The sequence below is a fragment of the Felis catus genome, chromosome A3, assembly GCF_018350175.1.
Source record: "Felis catus isolate Fca126 chromosome A3, F.catus_Fca126_mat1.0, whole genome shotgun sequence".
NCBI classification, from domain to species: Eukaryota; Metazoa; Chordata; class Mammalia; order Carnivora; family Felidae; genus Felis; species Felis catus.
The window spans coordinates 118837150-118862587 of record NC_058370.1 but is presented as its reverse complement, the minus strand read 5'-3'; the positions used below and the strand labels follow the sequence as shown (position 1 = coordinate 118862587).

The window sequence follows — 25438 nt, the reverse complement described above, 5'->3', positions numbered from 1 at the left end:
GGCAGCGCAGAGCCCGACGCGGGGCTCGAACTCACAGGTCGCAAGATCATGACCTGAGCCGAAGTCAGACGCTTAACCGACTGAGCCACCCAGGCGCCCCTGGAGCGGTGATTTAAACACAGCTTGCCAGGCCTCACCCCCAGAGTTTCGGGCTCAGTAGGTCTGGTGTGGGGCCTGAGAATTTGCACTTCTAACAAGTTTTCAGGTGTGCTGAGGACCAAACTTTAAGAGCCGCAGCGGAGCAAATAGCTCCCACTCCTTCAGCTGCCGGTCCATGGCATTGTTTCCATGCTGCTCACCATCATGTTAAAACGTAGCATCAAGACTCCAGGATGGAGGTTATGATGCTTCTCATAAGCCAATGACTTCCAGCCTGGGGACAAGCAAGGAACAGCTAAAAAGGCAGAGGGTCACGGGAAAGTAAGTCTCTAAGCAATGACCTCCTCCGGAAGGCGAGTGCCTTCAGTTCCTAGGCAGCCAGAGCAGCAGCTGTAAACTGAAAATGCCTGGAAGGTATTTCCTCACCTGCCGCTCTCCACTGCTAGACAGGTCTCCCCTTCTGCCCTGTCTCTGCCTTGTTTGGCCTTTCCCTGCTCCCTCAAATCCTGGGTCCGTGGGATGGCCCCTGGCCACAGTACTACCCATAAGGGCCTCCAGGTGGCGCTTTAAGCCCATCAGCGGCTGCTTTTTCCATTTAAAAGTGCCAAGGGGACCTAACCTAGGTGGCCGGGTAAGGCTCAGGAAAGGCAGGCACATCCAGGTTACCGCGGTCTCAACCCCAGCCCCCAGAGCAGCTGGGGATGGGGTCAGTCTTGAGTGTGAGTGAGGGGCCATAATGGCCCTTCTCCCCGCCAGGAGAACCCCTGGGGGATTTGTCCCTTTCAAGGCCAACCTCGGGGGTTAGGTGAAGGTTACCAGATATAGCAAATAAAAATATAGAATGCTCAATTAAATTTGAATTTCAGGTAACAAATACATTTTAGGGGTTTTTTTTTTTTCCTTAGTGTAGATGTATCTCAAGTAGTGTCTGTGGCAAACTTATGTTAAAATATTGTTTATCTGAAATTCAAATTTAACTAGGCATCTCATACTGATCTGGTAACTCTAGTTCGGGTTTACTTAACATTTTCCACCTTGCATTGAATGCATGCATACGGAATATGTACCAGGCATGTATTAGATACTACAAAAATGAAGCAAGTATGGCTCCTGCATTTACAGATTAGTTTGGAGAAGACATATTGACAAATGATTATAGCATAGAAAGTGCAGGAAGCAATGGGATGGTGGAAGAAGTTTGGATTTTGGTGTTGGCTTTAGTTCCAATCATGCTTCTGATGGTCACAAGCTGTGTGATCTTAAGCAAGTCAGTTAACCTCTCTGGGCCTCGGTTGTTTATTGTGAAAACGGAAATGATACCAACCTCAGGAGGTGATCAGCGAGGTTATAGGAAACTCATCCAATGAATCCCAGCCTTTGTTACCCACCTGATTGTCACGGTGGGCACTTTCTTCAAAAAGCAGGGTAACAACTTGCCATCTAAGCCACTGGTCCAAGGTTGCTGTTCATTCTGGATACGGTACATCATTACTGTTCACGCGAGGCTTGTCTTAAGACGCTTGCAAATTTTAAATTTGCGTATCGGCCCCTATGTCATTTAATAGAATATAACTGAGGGGGAAATCAAGTGAGCTCTTGACCCTAGTGAAAGTTTGGTCATTACTCATAGTTACCATTCACTAGGCATTTACTGTGTATAAGGCACTGCTGGACATTTTTCATACCTTATCACATTTGACCATCACAACAACAGATGAGAAAAACCAAGGTCCAAGGTCACATGGCCAGGAAGTATTGGAACCACTGCTTATGCAGTTCCAGCAGGGTGAAGGGTTAGAGTCACTCTCTAGATAAGGACGCAACTGTGTCATGTCATGTGATTAGAATTCATCCCTCAGCAAAATTACATACTGCCTACACAGGCCCCTTGTAAATTTTAAAACCACGTCAAGGGGTTCCTATATGTGGGAATCAGTCGTATGTGAGTGCCTGTTCCACTCTCAGCTAGTTTCAAATGAATAATGAACACGGCTGGTGACGCTCACCGGCTTCACAGCTCCCTGCCTCCCCCTCACCACCAGGCAGAGCACCCCTGCATGTTCCCATCTAAAATCTAGCCCCCCACCAGCCAGAGTTAACCCATTCACTTAGACTCCCTCCACCACCACTTGGCTTCCCCAGTCACCCTGGGAAAAGTGCAGAAAGGTCAGATTGTTTTCAGCTTGCTTGGCTGTGTTTAGTGAGGTGTTTTATGTGAGGTGCTAAGAATACAAAGATAAAAACAAGATGTGGTCTATGAGTGTGAGCACCTTGGAGCGTGATAAAGAATATGCCTGCTACCAAGGAGAACATGCCAGCTCTCCGTCCCACATGTCTGGTAAGGACCAGAGTATAATACAGCTTGTCCGCCGTGTGAAGGAACCTGAACTTTATCCTTTTACCCTCACCGGTGTTTCTTAAACTTTCCACTGAAGTCCCCTCAAAGGCAGTGGGTAGTACAGGCATGGAGGTGTCTTGAGCTCAAACTCTCTTGAAAAGTTTTGCCTTTAAACTCTTGTGATGCTTGTATTCTACGTCATCACACGCCAGTTTGTCTTACTAGTTTTAAATGGTTTACTGACTCGCCAAATAAAAATGAAACTTGAGGGAGATGTCACTATTCCATAGCTGCTCCCTCTCTGTCTCCTTACATGAATCCCCCGTGGCCAGTGGTTGCTTCAGCTGGTTTGAAAAGGACAACCATAGGGATTTGAGCTGAGACGTTACGTGATAAGATTTACCTTCTGGAAAGAGCTTTCTAGGAGTGGCGTTGAGGATGGGTCGGAGGTGGGAGAGGTTGGAGGCAGAGAGACCAGGTGGGAAGCTCTGCAATAACTCAGGTAAGAGAGGGTAGAGGTGATGGGGATAAAGAAGGGTCATATCTGAAAGACATTTAGAAGTGTGATTGATCGTATTGGAAAAACGTTCTGGTATAGGGAGCTGGGAGAAGATGTGGGCTAGGATCATCCTCACGTTTTTCCTAGTGATGCCATTAACAATAATAGGGAATATAGCAAGGGGGGGGGCTCGTGAGGGGAAGGGTAAATAAGTTTAACTGAAACTCACTGAGCTTGAGGTGCTTATGGAACACAGGGTTGGAGGAAATCTAGAAGACAATTACACGAACAGGTCTGATAGCTAGGAGAGCTTATTGGGCTGGAGACCCAGATGCAGAAGTCACAGGAACAGATTAAGGCACTCAGGGAGTAGGTACAGAGGAAGGAGAGAGAAAAATGAGATGGGAACTCAGGGAAACATCGAAGTCTAAGGGCAGATTTAGGGAGCAAAAGGGAATGGAAAAAGGAACATCAAAAAGTCAGGAGGACCCATGGTTCCCTGGTGAATGGCCAGTTCTGGGGCGGGGCAGGCACAAGATGAGCCTGGAACATCTTGTGTCAGAAAGCAAGGAAATGTTCAAAGAATGATGAAAACAACTCCAAAGGGCACAAGAGCCAACTTGGAATTTCTTTCCCTGGCCAAATCGGTGACAAATTGCATATCAAAACAAATAATCATAGGCAAGGATTATAACCCACTGGGGGAAAAAATCCATGCGAAGGCTAATATAAGTAAATGGTAGTGGGTCCGAGCACTACATTGGGAATTGGCAACATGTGCCCAGCTAGATTTCAGAATCGCTATGAACTAGTAACTGCTGTGTGTGCCTTCTGTTTTTCTCCTGTTTGAAATGATAATATCCGTAGAAATTACCCCATGCTTGTGCCACTAGTGTTTTCTGGGCATATATGAGGCACGCGATGTGTTTCTTTACTTCGCAAGGTCTTCAGGTCAGGAGGATTGATACTCAAGGAGCCATGCCCAAGGAACTGGATGTGAGGAGCTATATCCACACGGGACCCGATTTAGAAGAGGGGATCCTGGGCTTCAGGCTGGTGCTGTCATGGAATGAGACTTGGGGGTTCTTGGGGGAGGGGATGAATGTATTTTGCATTGAGTGGGATATGAACGGTTGTCATCAGAGAATAGGAAAACACAGATGATGTTTTCCAAAGATGATTTCGACAATCTCTCCCATCCACATTCTCTTATTATATGACTTGGATATTCTTCCCATTAAGAGGTGGGGTCTGGGTTCCCTCCCCTTGCTCTTAGGTAGATTTTTGTGATTTTTTTTCCAACCAAAGGATATGCCAGAAGTGATATCTGAAGCTGGGTTATAAAAGGGGATGCAGAGTTACTCTTATTCACTATCATTCTCATCCCGAAACCTTCGGTTACCATATGAGTAGGTCTAACAGCCCTGAAGACACCATGTGGTTATCAAGCTTGCTCTAAGACAACTGGAAGAGAGAGGGTTGTCTAGCTGGCCCCCTACCATTTAAGCTCCTGCCACCATGTGACTGCTGCACTTGTGGGAGGAACCCTGAGCCAGAAAACCACCCCGCTGAGCTCTTTTTGAATCCCCATCCCACAGAAATGGAAATAATGAAACAGTTATTATCTTAAACACTGGGAGTGATTTATTTTGTAGCAACAGATAACCGGCACATGGTAAAATGTTAAGGTGGAGAATCTGAGTGAAAGGTATGCAGGAACTCTTTGTATAGTGGACCTCTATCCCCTGCAAAGATGTGGGGCTACGAGGACATAGTCTCTTCTCACGATTACTTGGGGCAGTCTACACCACCCAAGTCTACACTTACAACCATGGAGCTGAGCTGGAACTTCAGAATGGAGACACAAAATACACTGAATCTGAAAATGTCCCCTTGTCTTTATAGCATCCAGAGACCCTACAGGAATGCGCACCTATTCCATTCTCCAATTCTGTTGCTAGGAAAAAGTATGGCCTGGGTTTTCACTCTCCTAACTCCTTGATTTGTCCTGGGGATTTTTTTTAATGTTTACTTATTTTCAAGAGAGAGACTGTGAGCTGGGGAGGGGCAGAGAGGGAGGGAGACACAGAATCCGAAGCAGGCTCCGGGCTTCAAGCTGTCAGCACAGAGCCCAACACGGGGCTCAAACCCACAGACCGTGAGATCATGACCTGAGCCGAAGTCAGGTGCTTAGCCGACTGAGCCACCCAGGCGCCTCTGTCCTGAGGATTCACCTCTACAAGGAACCCTGTCCATTCTGAGAGTTGCCTTGGATAGGAGGAGATGGTCTTGACTCAACACTTGCTGTGTGCCTCTCTTTTCATACTCTACTTATGATAGGCTGCCTTCTCCTTCTCCCCTGAGAAAATGGGCCCAGAATCCTTTCGCACCCATAGTCCCGGGATGGAATCTCTGAGAGCTAAGCAGGGACACTGGGAAAAGAATGAATTCTTACTTCTGAGTCATTTGAAGAGAATGCAGTGTCTCCAGTATGCCAACGAGCCCAGCAGCATCCAGGGATGCACACCTAGAGGGCTTGATCCAAGCTGGGTCAGCAGATGATAGAATGGTAAGGTGTGAAGGGCTTACACTGATTATAGAGGCTGACAGGAGTCATGGAGGAGATCAGTACCCGGTGAGGTAATTTTCTTTGGTGGATGCATTTGGGATAGTGTAGAAGGGACACTAGCTAGAGGCGAGGATTCAGGAAATACAGAATGCTAGAGTCTCAGTTAAGAGATGACTAGAATTTTAGCATTAAGATGGAGAGCTAAGGGAGTGAGGGAGTTCTAATAGGAGTATTAAAGATTAAATATGCATTAAGGTCATAAGGAAAACACTGATGGAGACTCTGAGGCAGTTTGGTCAGAGAAAGTGAGAAAGAACGAAAACCTTTTTTTTTTTAACCTTTTGACTCCCTTCACCCATTTCTTTGGGGGTCAAAGAAAGTCTTGAAGAATTTTCAAGGAAATCTTGGTCTTCATTCGATTCAGTTACATCAACACTATGTATTTATGTGGAAATCTACTATGTGTCACATTCTGTGCTAGATGCTGCAGGAATTCCTGCCCACAAGGGGCACGTAGTCTGATTGGGGAGACAGAATGTAAACCAAAGACAACACTGTCTTTGGATGTATGTAATAAAAGAGCTATGTTCATGGTGGGTACAGAGGTGACCTCAGACATCTGTGGGAGTCAGGGCTGAGGGAGACAGAGCCAGAAATCATCTGCAGGAAGAGAACCAAGCTGATGAAATCACAAAGCGGGTGAGCACAGTGGAGCCCTGGACAGAGCACTGAAGAACAAGGACAGCAGGCGTGGAGAGGAAGAAGAGGGCTCTAGAAAATATGGGGGGATCCATAAAAGCAGACTTGGCATAGGGAATTTGGAGACACCAGTGAACATATCAGGGAGGGAACTAGTTATGAGGAGATAGAATCTCAACCAGCTAATGGACAAGATGAAGACACAAGAAATGCTCACAAATGCATTGGGAGAGACAATGAGGTTGATAAAAACTCAAGAGATATGTGTATAGGCGATTCTGTTAGCTCGATTTAGGGTAAAGGTATAGACTTTCTGGCAGAAGACGAAAAGGTATGTTTAACACGGGGAGGGGAAAATTGAACTCGGAGATTAGAGTAACGGGCTGTGATGAAAAACCATAAACCGCGAGGAGCTTAGCCTTAGAGCTCTCATGCGTTGCCGAAAGAGAAGAAATAATGCGCGAATTTTTTCCTTTGCAGTAGCCGTGAGGCAGGTAAGAATCCGTCATCTGGCTACTACGGAATCAGGTGTAAACGGTTGTTCCTTCTGCGCTTCGTTAGACAGGGCGGAGGAATTGTTACCCTGTTGCTAAGGAAAAAGGAAGGGGCTGTTCCCAGTTGCCATGGTGACAAGGTAAGAGCGCTCCCTCGGTACCACCATAAATGTATGAGGTGGTTTCTTCTCCTTGTTGCTATGACAATGTAGAGAGACTGTTCTCGTTGTCCCCCACCAGCCCCCCCCCCCAACCGCCGCCGTCGCTAAGAGGTGGAGGTTGGGGCTGTCCTTTCCTCGCCGCCCAGTTGCCTTGGAGACGGCGGGTGCCCTGGCCCCGCCCCTCTCGGACTGACAGCGGTGGCCGCATCGCGCCTGCGCAGTGCTCTCTTCCCCCGCAGTCCCTGTGCGTTGAAGCCGGAGACCGCGGCGGCCTCTGCTAGGACCCCTCGCCCCGGAGCCTCCGGCCGGAGCCGCAGCCTCAGCCGCAGCGCCCCCGCCGCCTGTTCCCCGCCCCGCCGCCTCCGCCGGAGCCGCCTCGCGCACTGTGAGTCCCGGCCGAGGCGACCGACGCCGTGGGGCTGAGTCAGCGAGAGGCCCGGGCCCGGGCTGGGGGAGGGGAACCGGGCTGCCCCCCTCGCCTCCCCACCCGCGCCTCCGCCCCCCCAGCCGCGACTCACCCCCGCCGCCTCTGTCCCTCCATCCCTCTCTCCTGGGTTCCCGGCGGCGGCCGTCAGGCCTCCGAGCCACTCCCCCTCCCTGCCGTCCCTCCGGACCCACCCCAGGGTTGGGGAGTCGGGGCGGGGGGGCGGGGGGGTCCTTCCCCACTAGATGCGGCGCCACCGCACCTCCACGCGGGACTGATTCTCTCCCCACAGCCCCAAACTGCCTCCAGTCCGCCCTTGTCCCTTCTCCTTACTCCTCTTGGGCCTGACACCTCCGGCCTCTCTGGTTTTCCCCAGTGATATGCCAGAAAAAGAGTGACAAGGGAGAAGGCGAGGGGAGACTGGGGGAGGGGGGACATTCTGCCTGCCCAAACCTTGGGGCCTCAGGTTTCTTACCCCACAAGCTCGTGCCCTGGCTGGTGTGGGGAAGCAGGTTTGGACAGTTCTGACTGGCTGCTAAGAGCTCGTGGGGCTTTCAGAATAGATTTTGCTGAGGACTCAGCCCCGTGGCGATCAGCTAGTGTTTAGTGAACACCCGCTAGTGCATGGTGGCCTTCTAGTGGGCTGGGCTATGGCCTTGGCTGGTGCTACGGAGAGGGACTAGAGGTAGCGGGGGGCGGGGGGAAGGTTGCACTGGGGAGCTGAAGTTACTGCGCTTCCGGTGTGGTGTTGTGAATAAGCATCTTTCGGTACTATTTAGTATGCTTTTCTCTCTCTCTCTTTTTGTTTTTCTTTTCGTTTCTACTTTTTTTTTTTAATACAGTACAACCCTGGTGTACTGTGAGGTTTAGAAATAGGCCTGATATCATCCATAGCAGGTGCTTACTGTTTGTGTGTTGAGGGCTTGTGGCAGGACAATCTCTGATACCTGTAAATTCCATGTAGTAACCAACTGAGCGATAGTGAGTTTGAACATAACATGTGCAGAGTGGAGAGGAAGAAGAACTGAGGTTGCTCCATGGTGTAGGTCTGAGGCCTGTACCCCCTGCCTCCTGCAGCTGTGAATCTTTGTGGGGGCTGTCACCTGATAGGTTCTAGCATATTTGGACAATTCCCTGGGTTATTTTGTTACCAATCCACCTGCCCACCCTGCGTTTCCTGATCTTGGAGGATCCAAACTGTTTTCTTCTTCCAGTAGAAATTGAGCTGAAGTCATAGTTGGTGTCCATAGCCAGAAGCTGTCTGTTAATAAACGTGTCTCAACTTGAGGGCTCTTAACTACTAAGCATGTACCTCATTCCTCATTGCCAGCTTCCTTTGATTTTTTTTTTTTTTTTTTTTTTTGGCTTCTAGATTTCAGTGTGCTGTTAGCAAATATGTGTAACTATCAGCCAGTTAAACCCTAAAAGAAGCTTTGTGGTTTTTTTACTCCAAACTACAAAAGGAGTAGAGAGTTTACTTCTAAAAATCATAGTGAAGGACTCACCAATTTGGAGTTTGGGGGATTGCAAACAGTGAGAAATAAAGGTTGTGCTCCTTGACTTTGCTCAATCATGGCCTATTGGCAGCCTCCTCGGAGCCACTCCCCACCCCCATGCCCATCAGATTAGTTTACAGTAGCAAAGACGGCTGTCGCCCTAGTTTTAAACATAGAGATGAAGTTCAGGAAAACTACAGCCCCCATGCAGCCATGCAGTTTCTTCTGTTTCGAATGCCAGTCTGGGGTTTGGCGGGATGCACCTGCCTGTGGGGCGATGGGAGCTCTGGGGCCTGAGAGTTGCATTCCTTCTGTGTGGTCCTCTGTGTTGCATAGCTCACCGAAATACCCGGGCAGGGCAGGAGCAGACAGCTGTGCTGGAGAGCTGCTCCTCCTGGGTTGAGTGTATTTTGGGAATCGGCGATATTACTGGGGTGGAGGGTTGTGAATTAAGAAGCAAGAAAATGTGTCGAGGCTAGATAGATGAGGAGGGTGTGAGTAAAATGTTCCCTTTCCAGTTTGCTGTGGGACGGTACGTTTTCAGAGCATCACAGTGATTTTTATATGGGTTAATTTGCCTTTGAAATCCATACCGATGTTTTATGGGATAATGATGGAATGCCTTGTAAATGGCTACTATTGGGAAACAGGACTGATCCCTGTGCCTTATACATTGCCTATCCAGTTGTTACTGAATGTAATTGTTAGGATCAGGGAGAGGGGCATGATTTGAATCAAGTTAGACCTACCTCTATGTAATCCATGTGGTGGTTTCATAGCATTATATTTCCCTGATTCTAAGACACCCCAGCAATTTACCGACAGCTCTTAGTAAAATCGTTTAACACAACCAGATCAAAATATATGTGTTGATTCTAAGGCATATCCTAATTTCAGGACCATTAAAATAGCCAGGAAGTGGCAAGACTTGAAGGAGGCTTTATGTGTCTTAGAACTGAGAAGGGATGATATTTGTAATATTTCTGGGTATGTGATGATGCCATTACTGCCCTACCATCCAGAGGGTGCCTGCACTGTGAGGACGGATTTCGTCAAATCCTTCCCCCAAGCCAACCTACTTTATGGGTTTATGTGTGTAAGATGATTGACTGCCAGTAGGCATAGGAGTTGACTATTGAACAGAGGAAAGCTCCTATGTAGGCATCCAACCCAAGACCTTAATATGGTACCTTCCAGAAGCTGAGCCAACTAGCTGGCAGCAAACATCTTACGAGCTATATGTGAACTTAGCTGGGTAACATCTTTCAGAAGCTGAACAGAAAATAGTATTTTTCTAAAGTAGCATGCATCTGCCCTTGTTTACAGACACCTTCAGAAAGATCCTAAAGCACATGCCCAACCCCTGTGTGATGTTAGAAGTAGAGGGGACTTCAGTTGATGTAGTTCAATGTTCTCTTTTCCAGATTTTAGCGTGAGACATTAAAAGTTAAGTGATTTGCCTGAGGTCATCCAACTAATGTAGAAAGTATGTAAAAACACTTTGTAAACTGTATATACCATACAAGTGAATGTTGGTGGTTATTAGTGGCTGAGTCAGGATTAGAACCCAGATTTCTAGACTAGAGCTAGTCTACACTACTACCTTGCCCCACCCCTCATGTTTAATATTCCAAAGGCTTTTAATAAAAATAATTTACTAGTCTGTAATTAGTCCCACAGACAAAGACTTGTTTTATTGTCTGAGATGTTGCAAAGCTAGGTAAAATCTAGTGTCCTGCTGTCTAATTAAATATTTATTCTTGCTGCCTTAAAAATAATAATTTTGTCTCACACACTCTGACCTGAGGAAGGTTTTGCTTTCAAAAATTTGCATCATCTAATATAAAGCAAATGGGAAGGTGGGTATTTGAAGCCCTCTCAACTCCTCATCTGTGAGGCTGCTGCATCCCAGGAAGCCGGATGCAGAGGGCTGAAAGGGGCCAAGAGGAGGAGAAAACTGGGTTATCTTCCAGCTCCCAGACTGTAACCTTCTGTAGTTCCTGGAAGCCCCGGTGAGATCTCTAACCCCTCTCCTTGAGAAAGTGAGGCGGTCTGGCCTCTGGAAGCAGACAGACCTGAGTTCAAATGCCAGTGCTGCCACTTCCTGGCCTTGGGGGGCTGTGGAACGTCCGAGTGCCAGTTCCTCACCTGCAAGCCTGGGGTGATAACCTACCTGTTTTTCAGGGTTGTTGTGGGGATTAAACGAAAGAAAGTACGTAAAGTACCTGCTGAACAAGACATAGCAACCACTATTTTGTATTGCTAGTGTATAAAATAAAAAACCCTACTTTCAAAAATGACTTAAATCCATCTTGGACCCTCAATTCAGCAGCCCCCATCTCCCAGCAGCTCTCTCGTCATGTTTGACATGCACAGAGAGAAGACTTGTCCTGTGAAACCTGGCACTTGCAGTGTTATTCCAACTGCCAAAACCGGGGTATATGAAATGCCCCTTTGTGTCCATGGATTCAGCTGACCTGGTTGTCTGAAGGCCTGGCAGGGCAGGAGCACTTGACTAGGAGAGTGCCGACTTGGTGCGTTGGTGTGTATCTTGGGGGCAGTGGGTCCTCCAGTTGGGGAGGTCAGTCTGGGGAGTGAGCTTAATTTGAAACGAAAAAGCTGCTGAGCTCTCCGTTGTGACTAGAGTTCCCGTGGCTTTCATGCACTTTCTCGACTGTTAGAGATGGAGCCCGCATGGGCGACCTTGCTCAGGCCAGCTTCTGCGCCTGCCCGGGAGAGCTGGAGGGCCAGGGAAGGGAGCTGTCCATCTTAAGAGGGAAGCCTTCTTTCTAGTGAGGAGAGGTAGAGGGAGGTCATCTTGGAAGGCAACATCTCCAGATGGGAAGATGGGATCAAGGCAGAGACTACCGAGTAATTAAGGAGCCAGGGCAAATCAGTCAGGCCCAGAACACAAGTGAACTTGAAGTCCTACAAGTGTCACTTGGGAAGAAAATGCCCAGGTATAGGCATCTAAAGACTGAAAAGATAAACACAGTAGGTTTTACCTCTTGGAAGCAGAACTTGGATGTGGAGGAGGGAAAGGGAGACTCAAAGGGGAACTTTTACTTTATGTGCTTCTGTATGTGAATTGTTTTGAGAGACATGTATGCTTTTGTAGTTTAATGCAGACCAACAGAGTTAGCAGTGGTTTTTTTTTTTTAAGTGTATTTATTTATTTTGACGGGGGGGGGGGGACAGAGAGAGAACCCCAAACAGGCTCTGCGCTAGAAGCCCACGTGGGGCTCAATCTCACAAACCGTGAGATCATGACTTGAGCCGAAACCAAGAGTCCTATGTTTAACCGACTGAGCCACCCAGGTGCCCCATCAGTGGTTGTTTTTCACTGGGCACATTTTGGTACCAAAGAAGCCTTTGCCTTTACTCGGAGCCTTCAGTGCACGGGACAGACAGGGTTAGCCTGCTTCCCTCCGGTCGGCCGAGCCAGTTTACACGAAGCCAGCCTCTTACGTAAGGGCAGGAAACTCCAAAGTGGCTGCTTCCCTGGCAGCCCAGCATGCTTCTTTGACCTGCTACCTCCCCACCTCTTCCTCGTCTTTTCCTTCCCTTCTTAAGAACAGTCCCTTCCTCTTGCCTAGTTGAATTCATCATCAGTATTCCAATATTCAATTGTGTTTCCTAGCCAAATGGCCTATCTAGTATAGAAAGAGGGCACACCTACCATTCAGACGCATGCTTTGACTCGCTCAACCAGGAGTTAGGATGGGTCATGCTGAGTAATCCACATTCCATCACCTAATCTTCCTCTTTGGCCAAAAGTACAAATTTGCGACAGTTGGCTAAGGTTGGAGAGGCATCCTGTGGCCAAGGATGGTTTTTCCTCTGTGTGGAGTTGACCAGCCAATACCAGCCTAAGCCCTGTGTCTTTTTCTCACTAGCGTCACGTCCTATCAGCTTTGCTAAACAGGCGTAATGTAACATCAGCATTTTGAGCTCTGGATGCCTCATTTGCCCAAAGTAAATAGGACGCGACCTATCTAAAATGTTTCAACTCCAAGTAAAATTACTTTTTTTACTGAAACTCTTTCATGTGTATGGGAGATACACGCCACTGTGTGGTATGTTTAAAATAACTGAGCAAGAAACATTGCTTCAGTAATGTTGACAATGGATGTCAAAAGCCTTAAAAGGACATATATCCTTAGATGAAAAATTACCATTCTAAAAATATTTAGAAAATCAAGGGTGTATATAAAAATACTTATACAAGGAGTTTTATTAATGTAACATTATAAATAATATCAAACAGTTAAAATAGCCAAAGGATCAACAATTAGGGATTGGTCAGGCTTACCCAGATAAAATATTGTGCGTGCACACACACACACACACACACACACACACCGCACGTACATTAAAAATCTTGTAGAAGAATTTTTTTAAGTTTATTTATTTTTGAGAGGGGGGAGGGGCAAAGAGAGAGGGAGAGAGAGAAGATCCCAAGCAGGCTCCGCACTGTCAGTGCAAGGAGCCAGATGTGGGACTCGAACTCACAAACTGTGAGATCATGACCTGAGTTGAAATCAAGTGTTGGATGCTTAACCAACTGAGCCACCCAGGCACCCCAGAATATTTATTGATACCGGAAACTTTAGATATAATAAGTGAAAAAAACGGATGCAAAATAATATGTCAAGAATGATACCATTTTATAAAGAAAAATCTGAAAAGAGGTTAGAAGGGCATATGCCAAACCATAGGTGATAATCTTAAGTGATATCACTTAAGCATGGGATTATAAATAGATGCAGTTTTTTCATAGTGCTTTTCACTGTTTCCTAAAATTGTTCTGTTAAGCAGTTATAACGTTTATTATAAAACTTTTAAACTAGTGCTTTATAGGGGCTCCTGGGTGGCTCAGTCGGCTGAGTGTCCGACTTCGTCTCAGGTCGTGAGCTCATGGTTCATGGGTTCAAGCTCCACGTCGGGCTCTGTGCTGACAGCTCAGAGCCTGGAGCCTGCTTCGGATTCTGTGTCTCCCTCTCTCTCTGTCCCTCCCTTCCCCTGCTCATGCTCTCTCTCTCTCTCTCTCTCTCTCTCTCTCTCTCTCAAAAGTAAATAAACATTAAAACAGTGTTTTACAGATTCCAGGTAGTAGACAGTCTCAAAGAAAATCACGAGATATTTAATTTATTTATCATTATTTGGTTTCACTATTATCAAAAACACTTTTTGAATGTGTTTCTTTAGATACCACTTTATTTCTTCTTTGAGAGAGAACATGCCTGGAATATCGTGTAGGTGTGTGACTCAAAAACATGGCCTAGATGCCCAAGTCCATCATCCAGAGAAGTACTCTCGTTTGACTCAAATGAGACGTAAAAAAATATATATATGAAAAGAAAGTATCTTAAGATAGTCTTCCTTGCCTCTTACCTTTTGCTGTTTAAATTTATCAGAAGGTTTCAGTAAAACCTGTATAACAGAGCTCTGTTTTGGGTGGGCTTTCTTCCTCAGTGTGCTGGAGGCCTTATCTGAGGCTCGCTGTCATGTTTTGGTGGTTGTGTACCTATCTGAACTCTTTTTGAAAGACTGTGCTCAAGCCTGCTCAAACTCCTTTCTCCCTTTGCCTTTGGCATGTTCCGTTCAGCCATCAGCTCAGAGGTCCTTTTTCTTCCAAGGAGAGAGAAAGTTGGGTGCCCACCAGTAGCCACCTGATGGGCAGAAGCCCCCCTGCAGGGACAGACTGGGCAGCTCCCCTCTTTGCCACACCAGGTCCATGGAGCTCCTGGCTGTGAAGGGAGGGGTGGCCCAGTAGCTGTCCTCTCACCTCGTCTTTCTTGTGCACACATCGTGTGTTGCCTCCATGGCCCAGCCCAGAGGACTGATACCTGCCCTCCACCAGTGGTGGTGTCTACTCACCTCTGAGCACTGGGGATTCAGGTCTTAGAGTTGAGGGACATACGGCCTGTCACACAACTTGGCATATGCTGCCATAAATGTTTGCTGAACAGAATCTGCCTCGTCAGGATGGTTCTGACTACCCAAACCCTTGTCCCAGATGGGGTGGAGGCCTTCCTAGCCACCTGGGATTATTAGTGAACAAATCTTTGGGCATGGCTAGCTGGAGATGCTCCATCACCTGAGAGAGTAATTATCAGAGAGGCATTCATCTTGTCTTGAGGGTGTGATTGTCCTGGTCACCTTGTCATTTAAGTGGGGTTTCCTGATTGGTAAGAATGAAACCTTAGCTGCTCTGAGTCAGCAAGACCATAGTTGGACTAACATGCATTGTGCCATGTGAAAGGGGCAGGCCTTGGACCGCTGGATGGAATTAAATATCTGTTCCCATGTGAGGAGTGTCTCACTGAAGGCTTATCTCCAGTGGTGTAATATGTACTGTGTAGCTAGACTTTTCTGCAGCACCAGTCCCTTGGCAGACAGCTGCTAGCCCCAACCCCTTTCCTGTGGATTATTGCCACTTATCAGGGACTCTGATTTAGTGTCTGATTTGTTCTGATTTTAGATGGGTAGGGTTCACGGCTGAGAGCTCCCAGTTTGGGCATCCTATTAACACCTTTAAGTGACAGGACCACTGCTAAGTACAGAGATGTGTTATGCTGGCCCCAAAATAGCAAGGTGCAGTGTTTTGAGACTTGATAAGACTTGTATTCCCCAGAAAGTACAGTTTCCAGGTTTATAGGTTATTCATACAAATTTACATATTGTCTTCTCAAGGCTTTATTCTAAGTATATCTCAACAAGTACTCCCCAAGTCCTTTCTGTTTTGTATTCTAAGTCATATGCAATTTAAAAGAAGTGAGATTTAAAAAACGAAAAAGAAAAAGAAATAAGCTTCAAACCCTGTCTCCATAAGGATCATAGTCTGGTTTGGAAGATAAGACACATGTGTGAAATGACTAGTGTATATGACAACATTGAATGTCAGCAACATATTTGTCGTGCTTTGTTGTATAAGATGTGGTCTTTGTCCTTAAGGAACTTGTCTAACATTCTGCAGAGAGTCAAACAAAAGTGGTACAAGTCACTACAACACAAGGGGGTGGGAACCCCAGCAGCAATAGGAAGAGGTGCTTTGGTAAGCACTTCCAGAATGCACTATTAACACGCTTGCAGAGTGACCCTGAGCTTGTGGGAACAGGGAGGGCTTCAGAGAGGGAGACATACTGGGGCTGGGTGAGCAGGATGATGCCGGGTCCTGTCCACCAGAGGACAGACGAGTAAGAGAGTTCAGGTAAAAGAAATGAAAAGAACAGTACATTGCGTGTACTAGAGAGTCTAAATTCAACAAGGATTGTGAGAGGGAAATAATCATTGTGAACTGGAGTGATTGGAAAAGACTTCACGAAGGAAGCAGAGCCTGAACTTGCCCTGAAGGCAACAAGCAGGCTTTCAGGAGACAGGAGCCCAGAGAGGGCTTTCTAACAGCCAAGGAATGACTGGGAGCAAGGGTGATGGGGACTGTAAGCAGGTCACCCTTACCAAATTGAGGGTGTGACAGTTTGGGACAATATTGGTGACATTAGCCAGAAGTCAGGAAGTTGAAGAGACAGTTTGGAGAGAAGTTGCACTTCAGACAGAGAGAACTAGAGGTGACAGTTGGAGACCTCTAAGTGAAGTGATCCCATAGACCCAGAAGCTGAGGGTGAGGCCGGGGATGGAGCTACAGAGATGAGAGTCAACAACACAGGAGGAGGGATGGCTTCCCTGAAAGGGGCTCTCTCCAGAGGTCTTGGGTATAGAGCACGAAGATGAGTGCTCCGAGTTACAGGCCTCGAGAATTGTCCGTAATTAGGGAAAGAGCAAAGAGAGGTGGGGAAGTTAGGATGATTCAGTAGCAAGGGAAGAGAAAAGAGGAGATGTCAAGAAGAGAGCTTTGGTGCTGCTGGCTTGACTAGACTCAAGGATCTATCCAGAAGAAGATCATGATGATTGCTGCGAATGTCAGTCCAGTAAAACCCTGGAGATGGAAGCCAAGTTGGGTAGTGTTAAGTGGGGAATCGGGTAGAGAGAAGATAGAGGCAATGGATGGTCACCAGAGAACGGCAACAGGAAAAGAGAGAAAAGTAGTAACAGAAGAAGCAACACGATCAAATTTCTTATTGTTATGATTCTATTCCTTATCAGCAAATGTATATAAAAATTAATAAGCAGGTATTTTTGTTTATATGATTTTCTGTATTAAAATGACCTCATCTGCACATTTCTCTGTATCAGCATAATTCATGTATTTGTCACTTCAAATATCCCATTGCAGTACACTTATCTTGATGAGCACTGGGTAATTATATAGAAGTGTTAAGTCACTATATTATACACCTGAAGCTGATACAACACTGTAGGTTAACTACACTGGAATTAAAATTAAATAAATAAAATAAAATAAAATAAACAAATATCCCATTCCTTCTGTGGTATTCCATGATATCGGTACCAAAATATGCTTAACTGTCAATCTATTATTGGGCAATTGGGGTATTTCCAACATTCTGCAAGTTGCAAATATAAATATCTCTGCTCTGAACATCACTGCACAAGCTACTATTTTTCTTTTGTGGGTTTTTTCTTCAGGGTGTATCCCATAAAGCGGAATTACAGAGGCAAAGGGTACAAACAATGTTGGGCTTTGTTTTATTTTGTTTTTGATTTTCCCATTTGGCCCCTCCACCCCACCCCTCTCCCTCTGGCAACCACCAGTTTGTTCTCTGTATTTGTGGGTCTTTTCCTGCAGCATTTTAAAAAAAATGTTTGTTATTGAGAGAGAGAAATAGCGTATGCGCGAGTGGGGGAGGGGCAGAGAGAGGTGGAGACAGAGGATCTGAAGCAGGTTCTGTGCTGACAGCAGAGAGCCCGATGGGGGGCTCCAACTCATGAACAATGAGATCATAACCTGAGCCAAAGTTGGACTCTTCACCAACTGAGCCATTTCTGTGGCATTTTTTTAATTGAGATATAATTGACTCATAACATGATAGCGGTTTTGGGTGTACAACATAGCGATTCTGTGTTTGTAGAATATATGTCTAGTTAACATCCATCACCACACACATAGTTGCAAATTATTTTTTTGTTGTGACCAGAACTTTTAAGATTTGCTGTCTTAGCAACTTTCAAATATACAGTACAATAAATAACTACAGTCACCATGCTGTACATATCCCCAGGACTTATGGTTTTTATAAAGGAAGCTTGTCCCTTTTGACCTTCACTCATTTCCCCCACCCCTCATTCCCCATCTCTGGCACCCATCAGTCTCTTTTCTGTATCTATGAGTTTGGTGTTTTTAGATTCCACATGTAGGTTTTTGCCTTTCTCTGTCTGATTTATGTCACTTGGCACTATGCCCTCAAGATCCATCCGTGTTTTTGCAAATGGCAGGAATTCCTTCTTTTTTGTGGATGAGTGATACTCCATTCTGTATATCACCACATTTTCTTGATCCATTCTTCTACCAATGGATATTTAGGTTGCTTGCATGTTGTTGTTGTTGTTGTTGTTGTTGTTGTTGTTATACATTGTTCTCCATGGGGATCCAACCAACTTACAATCAGAGTGAGAGTTGGGTATTGACTTAGAATGATTTCTGATAATAAGGAGGTCTGAATATGTGGAATGGCAGAAGGGAGACGGAGTTATTGGAGGAAAATAATTGGGGTACAAGAGAGAAGGAGAGCAAAATAGGAAAGATCTTAGGGACACCAGGGAAGGGGTAGCTTTGCAGAGGAGGGAAAGGTTCCCTTCTACTGAGACTGGTAGGAGGAGAGGGAATGGCTCTTTCTACCCATGACTTACAGGGTGAAGCCCAGGGGAGTGACTGGAGTTCCTGCTAAGAAGAGACCTTTTCCTCAGTGAAATGGAGCCAAGGCCCCTTGCTGAGGTAGAGAGTGAATGAAGTCTTGAAGGTCTGAATTCACTGCTGTGAGAAATGAGCCTGGGCGTACGAGAGATGAATGAAAGTCTTGTTCAGGGCGGAGGGCTGACTTGGACCCGGGGATTCATAACGGGCTAAGTCTCTGAAGTCCTTTGGCCTAGGGAAGCAGCAGCAAGCCGCGAGCAGCGGGGGTGCGGGGCATGGGCATGTTCGAGGCAGGGTGTCTGAGGAGGCAGAATTTAAGGTGGCATTGACACCGCGGGCCCTAAGGTCAGAGGTGGAGGGAAGCGCTACAAATCTGAGGCGTGCTGGTTGTCAGCAGGAGGAGGGGGCAGAGTGATTACAGGCTCGAGTGAGAACAGAGAGCGGGTTTGGAATATGAGGGATGAGGAGTAAAGAGGTTATTGATGGAAGATTTTAATTTAAAAATTTTGAAGAGACTGTTTTTACTTTTAATTATTTACCACTGTGTAAGATTTGGGTGTTTTTACGTGGGCATGTATCACCAGTAACATTAAAAAAATTTTAATATTTATTTATTTTGAGACAGAGAGAGCACATGCATATGAGCTGGGGAGGGGCAGAGAGAGGGAGAGAGAGAATCCCAAGTAGGTCCTATGCCATCAGTGTGGAGCGCCACAGGGGGCTCGATCCCATGAACCATGAGATCATGACCTGAGCCAAAATCAAGAGCTCAACCAACTGAGCCACCCAGGTGTCCCAACATTTTTTTAATCTGATAATTAAAATCTCAGGAGTAGGGGCACCCAGGTGGCTCAGTTGGTTAAGTGTCCAACTCTTGATTTCGGTTCAGGTCACGACCTCATGGTCTCAAGATCGAGCCCTGCGTCAGGCTTCTCTCTGGGCATGGAGTCTGCTTGGGACTCTCTGTCTGTCTGTCTGTCTCCCTCTCTCTCTCTCTCTCTGTCCCTCGGTCCCTCTCCCTCACCTTTTTCTCTCCCTCTGCCCCCCACCTTCTCTCTCAAGTTAGAAAATAAAATCAAATGGTTAATTTAAAAAAAATCTCGGGGGGCGCCTGGGTGGCTCAGTCGGTTAAGCGTCCGACTTCAGCTCAGGTCATGATCTCACAGTCCGTGAGTTCGAGCCCCGCGTCAGGCTCTGTGCTGCCAGCTCAGAGGCTGGAGCCTGCTTCAGATTCTGTGTCTCCCTCTCTCTCTGACCCTCCCCCGTTCATGCTCTGTCTCTCTCTGTCTCAAAAAAATAAATAAACATTAAAAAAATTTTTAAAAAAAAAAGTAACTTTAAAATAAATAAATAAATAAATAAATAAATAAATAAATAAATAAATAAATAAAATCTCGGGAGTAGAGCTGTGCCTTCAGGGGCAGCTGGCTCTCTGAGATTGATGAAGGAGAGATGAGGATTGCAGAGGATCCCAGGGTCTGGCCTGTTAAGTGTTAAAACTGTGAGGTGTCTCTGCTTGACAACCAATAGCTCCTGTGGTCACAGCTTGTCACTAGAGAGCAGCACCCAGCCACCGGCCCTTCCCCACCCACAGACCAACACTGTTTCAAACCTGAGGACACCCGCCTTCCCTAGGCCTGGCAGCATTTTCGATGTGAGGTGGTGTGGTTCTGGCTGTTTCCAGCCCCCTGACCAGGTGCCCTACAGAACCATTCCTCTCTGGCCTCTGTCAGTGAAGGTTCTTCCTTCAGGCAGATACAGCCTCTCGCCAGGAACACGGTTTTGTGAGTGGAATATGGATTCCATTGCAGCCTCACGCATCCCCTCCCTGAGTGCTTCGTGCAGTGTATGAATGGGTACATCTGTATATTCAGCCCTGTTTCTCTTCTTGCCTGCTTTGAAAGAGGCCCTTCCCTCCTGGTCCCTGTTTTTCTCATGTCCTCCTGGATCATCCACTTTGACCCTGACCCAGACTGACACCCATGGTTGTGGCCTGCATTTCACTTACCGGATTCACATTACTTCAGGCTGCACCACCGAGCTATCTACACGGCTAACCAGGCACAGCAGTCGCAGGGGCTGATAGCAGGGAACTGAGCAAGGTGGAAATGCGTGGAAAGTCAGGTGCCAGCGTCAACATGGGGAGATGGAAAAGCGGGGGCGCTCTGCATTCTTTCCAGGGCTTTCCACTGGGTCTAAACCTCGCCTGGCCATTTTGTAAATGCTGTTTCATTAAAGCCAGGACTGAGCAGGAGTATGGCTCCCTGCCAGTCCCTACCGGGAAGGAACAAACAGCTTGCAGTGCAGGCCTCGAGCCAGGTGGGGTAGGAGCTAACGTGCACTGTTTCGCATGTAGAATTTAATGGGCTCTTTGTAAACACAGCCTCCTGCCGTTGTTCCTTTCTCTTTTCTCCTAGGCAGCCTAGGTGAGAATAATTAGTGCTTGGCCCATAATTACTAAATGAAGAGGAAGACTACACCTGGTAGGCTGCAGTGCACGAAAGAACCTTGAACCTAGAGTTAGAAGACCCGGGCTCAGAGTTATGTGACCTTGAACAAATCACATCTCCTCTTTGATTCGTTTCCTTTTCTGTAAAATGAGAGGTCTTTGTATATGCTGTTCCCTCCCCGACACCCCCACCCCCTACTCCAGAACATTCTTTCCTGGCCTTTTTGGGCTAACCCTCCTTAACCTCACCTGCCTGGGCCTAAGTACCATTCCCTCAGGAAAGTGTCTCATGACCTCCACCCCAGCTCCATTACAGGTTGGGGCCTCCAAGACAGGACTTTTCAAATTGTGGATCACAAACTTTAATTGGTTGTGAGATCAATTCACTGAGTTATAACCAGCACTTTGTAATGAATAGACCAGAAAATGTCAGAGTGCATAGTTCATAGTAAGAATAAGAATTGTTTGAGGCACCTGGGTAGCTCAGTTGATTCATAAGTGTCCGACTTCGGCTCAGGTCGTGATCTCACAGTTCATGAGTCTAAGCCCCGCATGGGGCTCACTGCTGTCAGCACGGAGCCTGCTTCGGATCCTCTGTCCCCTCTCTGCCCCTTCCTTCTGGTTCTCTCTGTCTCAAAATAAATAAACTTTAAAAAAAAGAATAAGAATTGTTTAATTAATGAAGCTTTTGTTTTATTATACATGTCTGTATGTGTATATATGTATTCTGGATTATAATGTAAGATGTATTGGGGTGCCTGGCTGGATCAGTTGGTTGAGCTTCCGACTTCGGCTCAGGTCACGATCTCGCGGTCCGTGAGTTCGACCCCCGCGTCGGGCTCTGTGCTGACAGCTCGGAGCCTGGAGCCTGCTTCGGATTCTGTGTCTCCCTGTCTCTCTGCCCCTCCCCTGCTCACACTCTCTCAATAATACATAAATGTAAACAAACAAACAAACAAACAAAAAATGCCTTAATGTAAGATGTATTTTTTACTAAAAGGCTGAAAGCCATTGCTTTCAAAACACTCTAGTCATGTATTTTTCCTCTATAGCACTTAATGTGATTACATAGTTATTTCTGTGATTATTATATTACTGTTTGTCCACTTCACTAGACAACATGCTCCATGAGTCAAGGACCAAGACTGACTTACTCATCAGTATCAGACCTAGAAATAGTTGAGGCTCAACAAATAACTGCTGAACGAGTGGCTTTCTGAGGTGTGTTTTGTTGCCATCAGCCCTTAGTTCTGTAGAGTCATTCCTAGGAGTGAGTAAGTAGTGACTGTAGTGATAAACTAAAAAGCCCGCACATTCATCCCGAATGGACAAGAGAACTGGAAAGAGCAGACCTCTGACGTTCATCTCCAGATTGGTAGTGGCACTAGAGACCAAGAGGTCTCAACCCAGCTCCTCTCAGAGGGAACTAGGAAGCAGATACCACTATCGCCACTCTATTTAACAAGGTCTCACTTGAGCAGTGTCAACTTTCCAGTAAGATGGAGACAGAGGCATTCAGAGAGCAAGACCCACCACATAATTTTGTACTTACATAAAAAGAAAATTGACTGGTCTAAGGTGGTCTCTCCCAGGGGTGCATTTCTGGCTCTCCCGGGTGTGGGTTACCAGACCCTGACGTAGGAGCCCACCAGGTTCCAAGGGTAAATTCAGAACTCCTTTTCTCCCTGCAGCACCTCCACCCTGCCCACCAACTGATCTACTTCCCAGGGCATCTTTCCAAACCTAGCCAGTCTGACAGCAAATAAACTACGCCTTCCACAACGTAACAAGCCTCTGATTGTAGCCCGGAGAACCTCCTATGGCCGGGAAGGCTCCATCAGCAAGACCCAGCCAGGCATTGCTCTGCCCAGAGCTGTTCTGGGATGTGCTGAAGGTTGTAACTCAAGAAGACTTGTGACTCTTGAGGACATTGGGAACCCACTGATAACACAGGCCCTGCGAGGAGTATTTATCTTTATCTTTAAAGCTTATCATTAGAACTCAGATGGCCTTGGCAGCATCTCGCTGTTTTGTGGAAATTATGTTGCTTGCTGCCTGGAGCAGATGACCTCTTTGGGGGGGTGGGAGGGGACAAGGAAATAGCTAGTTGTTTTAGAGCTCCCAGAACTGTGAAGCATCTTAATTTATACATTGCTTTCAGCTCGGTTTTTCTGGAATTGGCAGCCCTTTCTAACTGTCTCTCCAAAGAGGCTGCCTGTCAGCTTCTCTCAGAAGCTTTCCCAGGTACCTGAGCCACAGTTGGGTTGTTGTAGGCATGAAGTGAGCTGAGAGAAACAACTGGGAAGCCTCGATGACAGCTTGTCCCTGGGCGGCCGTTGCCTCTCCCCTCCGGTCCCTTCCCAATGGCGGGGACTGGGGGTTTGGAAAGGCATTCCTCCAAGACTGCTGGGTCTCCAGCTGTTTCTCTGAAGGACACTTTTAGGAATTTGGGATCGCTTGTCCCACTCTCACCCCTGATCTGTGTCCATGCATTAGCTTTCCCATGAATTAAAAAAATTCTCAGAAATCACTGTTAACTTGCCCATATTTTCAGAGAAGCTTCTAAGAATAATGTGTGTTTAACTAAAAACTTTAGTGTATAGCAATCCTCAAATCTCCTTTTTTGGATAGCAAGTGTAAGTCAAAATTGCCTTTAAAAATATTTTAAAATTAAAACACTACAGAAACACTTTAAGCAGAAATATATGCATATATATATATATATATATATACACATATATATATGTGTATATATATATGTGTGTATATATATATATATATAATGGAAGGCACAGAGAAGAGAGAGAGAGAGAGAGAGAGAGAGAAATCCCAAGCAGGCTTTACGCTGTCAGCACAGAGCCCAACGCAGGGCTAGAACTCACAAACTGTGAGATCATGACCTGAGCCTAAATCAAGAGTCTGACACTTAACTGACTAAGCCATCCAGGTGCCCCTACACGCATATTATTTCTTTTTAAAAACATGACAGCTTATTATTTTTCATATGCAAAAAAATTGGAAAAGATAGAAAAGAGTAAATGAAAACATGAAACCCATTTGTAATTCTACTACTTGGATAGTAGTGGCAACCATGGGGTGGCTTAGGCGCTGCCCCTCTCCCAGAGCCACCCCAAGGAAACCTACGATCCCAATGCGAAGTGGTGCTAGTCCTGCAAGGCAGCTTTAAGACCCACTTCTAGCTCCCTCTTCCCTCCAGACCACCAGCCCTAAGCCCTCCCTACAGAAAACCTGTTGCTGTCATTGCCATTGACTACAGTGACCATATCACTGCCTTTTCTTCCAGTTTTTAACTACATTAGAATCCTATCCATTTACAGTTTATTCCAGCAGTCACTTTTAAATCCCGGTGTAGGACACATGTAGAAAGCACTTCCCATTGCTCCAGATAGCATTGTATTTGGTTCTGTCCCCAGTAGCACTGTTTCCAAGACACTGACATAACATGTTGGGGGACTTTGTTTTGAACTCATTCGTAGAAGACACTTTCACTGTGCTTGTGGAAAAACTGAAACCTAGGGACAATGACTTGTTTTAGATCAAAATAAAACTCCCCCATAGCTCAGCTTACCTACAGGTGTCTCAGTGCCCAATATCACTGGTCGAACTGCCTATTTTTGCTGAAATTTGTGTAAAGAAATAGAAGGGACATCCTAAATTCTTCCTTCCCAGCCTGGGTATCAGCTGCTTAGTACCATTTAGATACATGTGCTTCAGCCCTGAGACAGATTGTTAAAAGCCATGTGCCATTGAAACTTTTTTCCTCCCTTTGGGGAAGGATCTTGGCCTTTCCCCAGAGTAAGTCAGAATCCCACCTGGGCCATCTTGCCAGGTCTTGACATGGTTCACAATGTTCTCACTCTCGATTCTCTTCCATGCATCTCATTTCACCATGTGCAAACACAGCCAGGCAGAGTTCTGACAGTGTGGGTCTGAGTGGGTGAGGCCATTCTCACAGAAGGAACCCAGCAGAAGTAGGTTCCAGAGACCCACTCCACCAGCTCAGGTTTAGCCCATACCAGTGCCAAGACCACCAGGCAATCACCATAACCTGGAGAAACCTCCACAAGTGAGAACAAAGAGGGGCTCTGCAGCTTAGAGTACAGCTGAGGACAGACTAGATCGGTCTGTGGAGTAGGTTCCTCTAGCTGCTGCAACAAATTTCCATGAGCTTTGTGGCTTAGAACAACTTAAATCTGTTTTACAGTTCTGGAAGTCAGAAGTCCAAAATAGTGGGCGGAATGCTAGCTCCCCAAAAGTCCTCCCTAGAACCTATGAATGTTACCTTATATGATGAAAGAATTAATTTTACCTTCTTAAAAAATGTTTATTTATTGAGGGAAGGGTAGAGAGAGAGGGAGAGAGGGAATCCCAAGCAGGCTCCATGCTGTCAGCACAGAGCCCCATGTGGGGCTCA

The 25438-nt window shown here is 46.3% G+C and overlaps 1 protein-coding gene across 1 annotated transcript in view; it reads left to right on the top strand.

The window, feature by feature from the left end:
* The first annotated feature begins 7061 nt into the window (after positions 1 to 7061).
* MAPRE3 (microtubule associated protein RP/EB family member 3) overlaps positions 7062 to 25438 on the top strand; it is a 54309-nt gene continuing 35932 nt past the window's right edge. The window contains exon 1 of the mRNA XM_023252019.2: positions 7062 to 7244. The gene's annotated coding sequence lies outside the window, so the exon portion shown is untranslated. The remainder of the gene's footprint in view (positions 7245 to 25438) is intronic.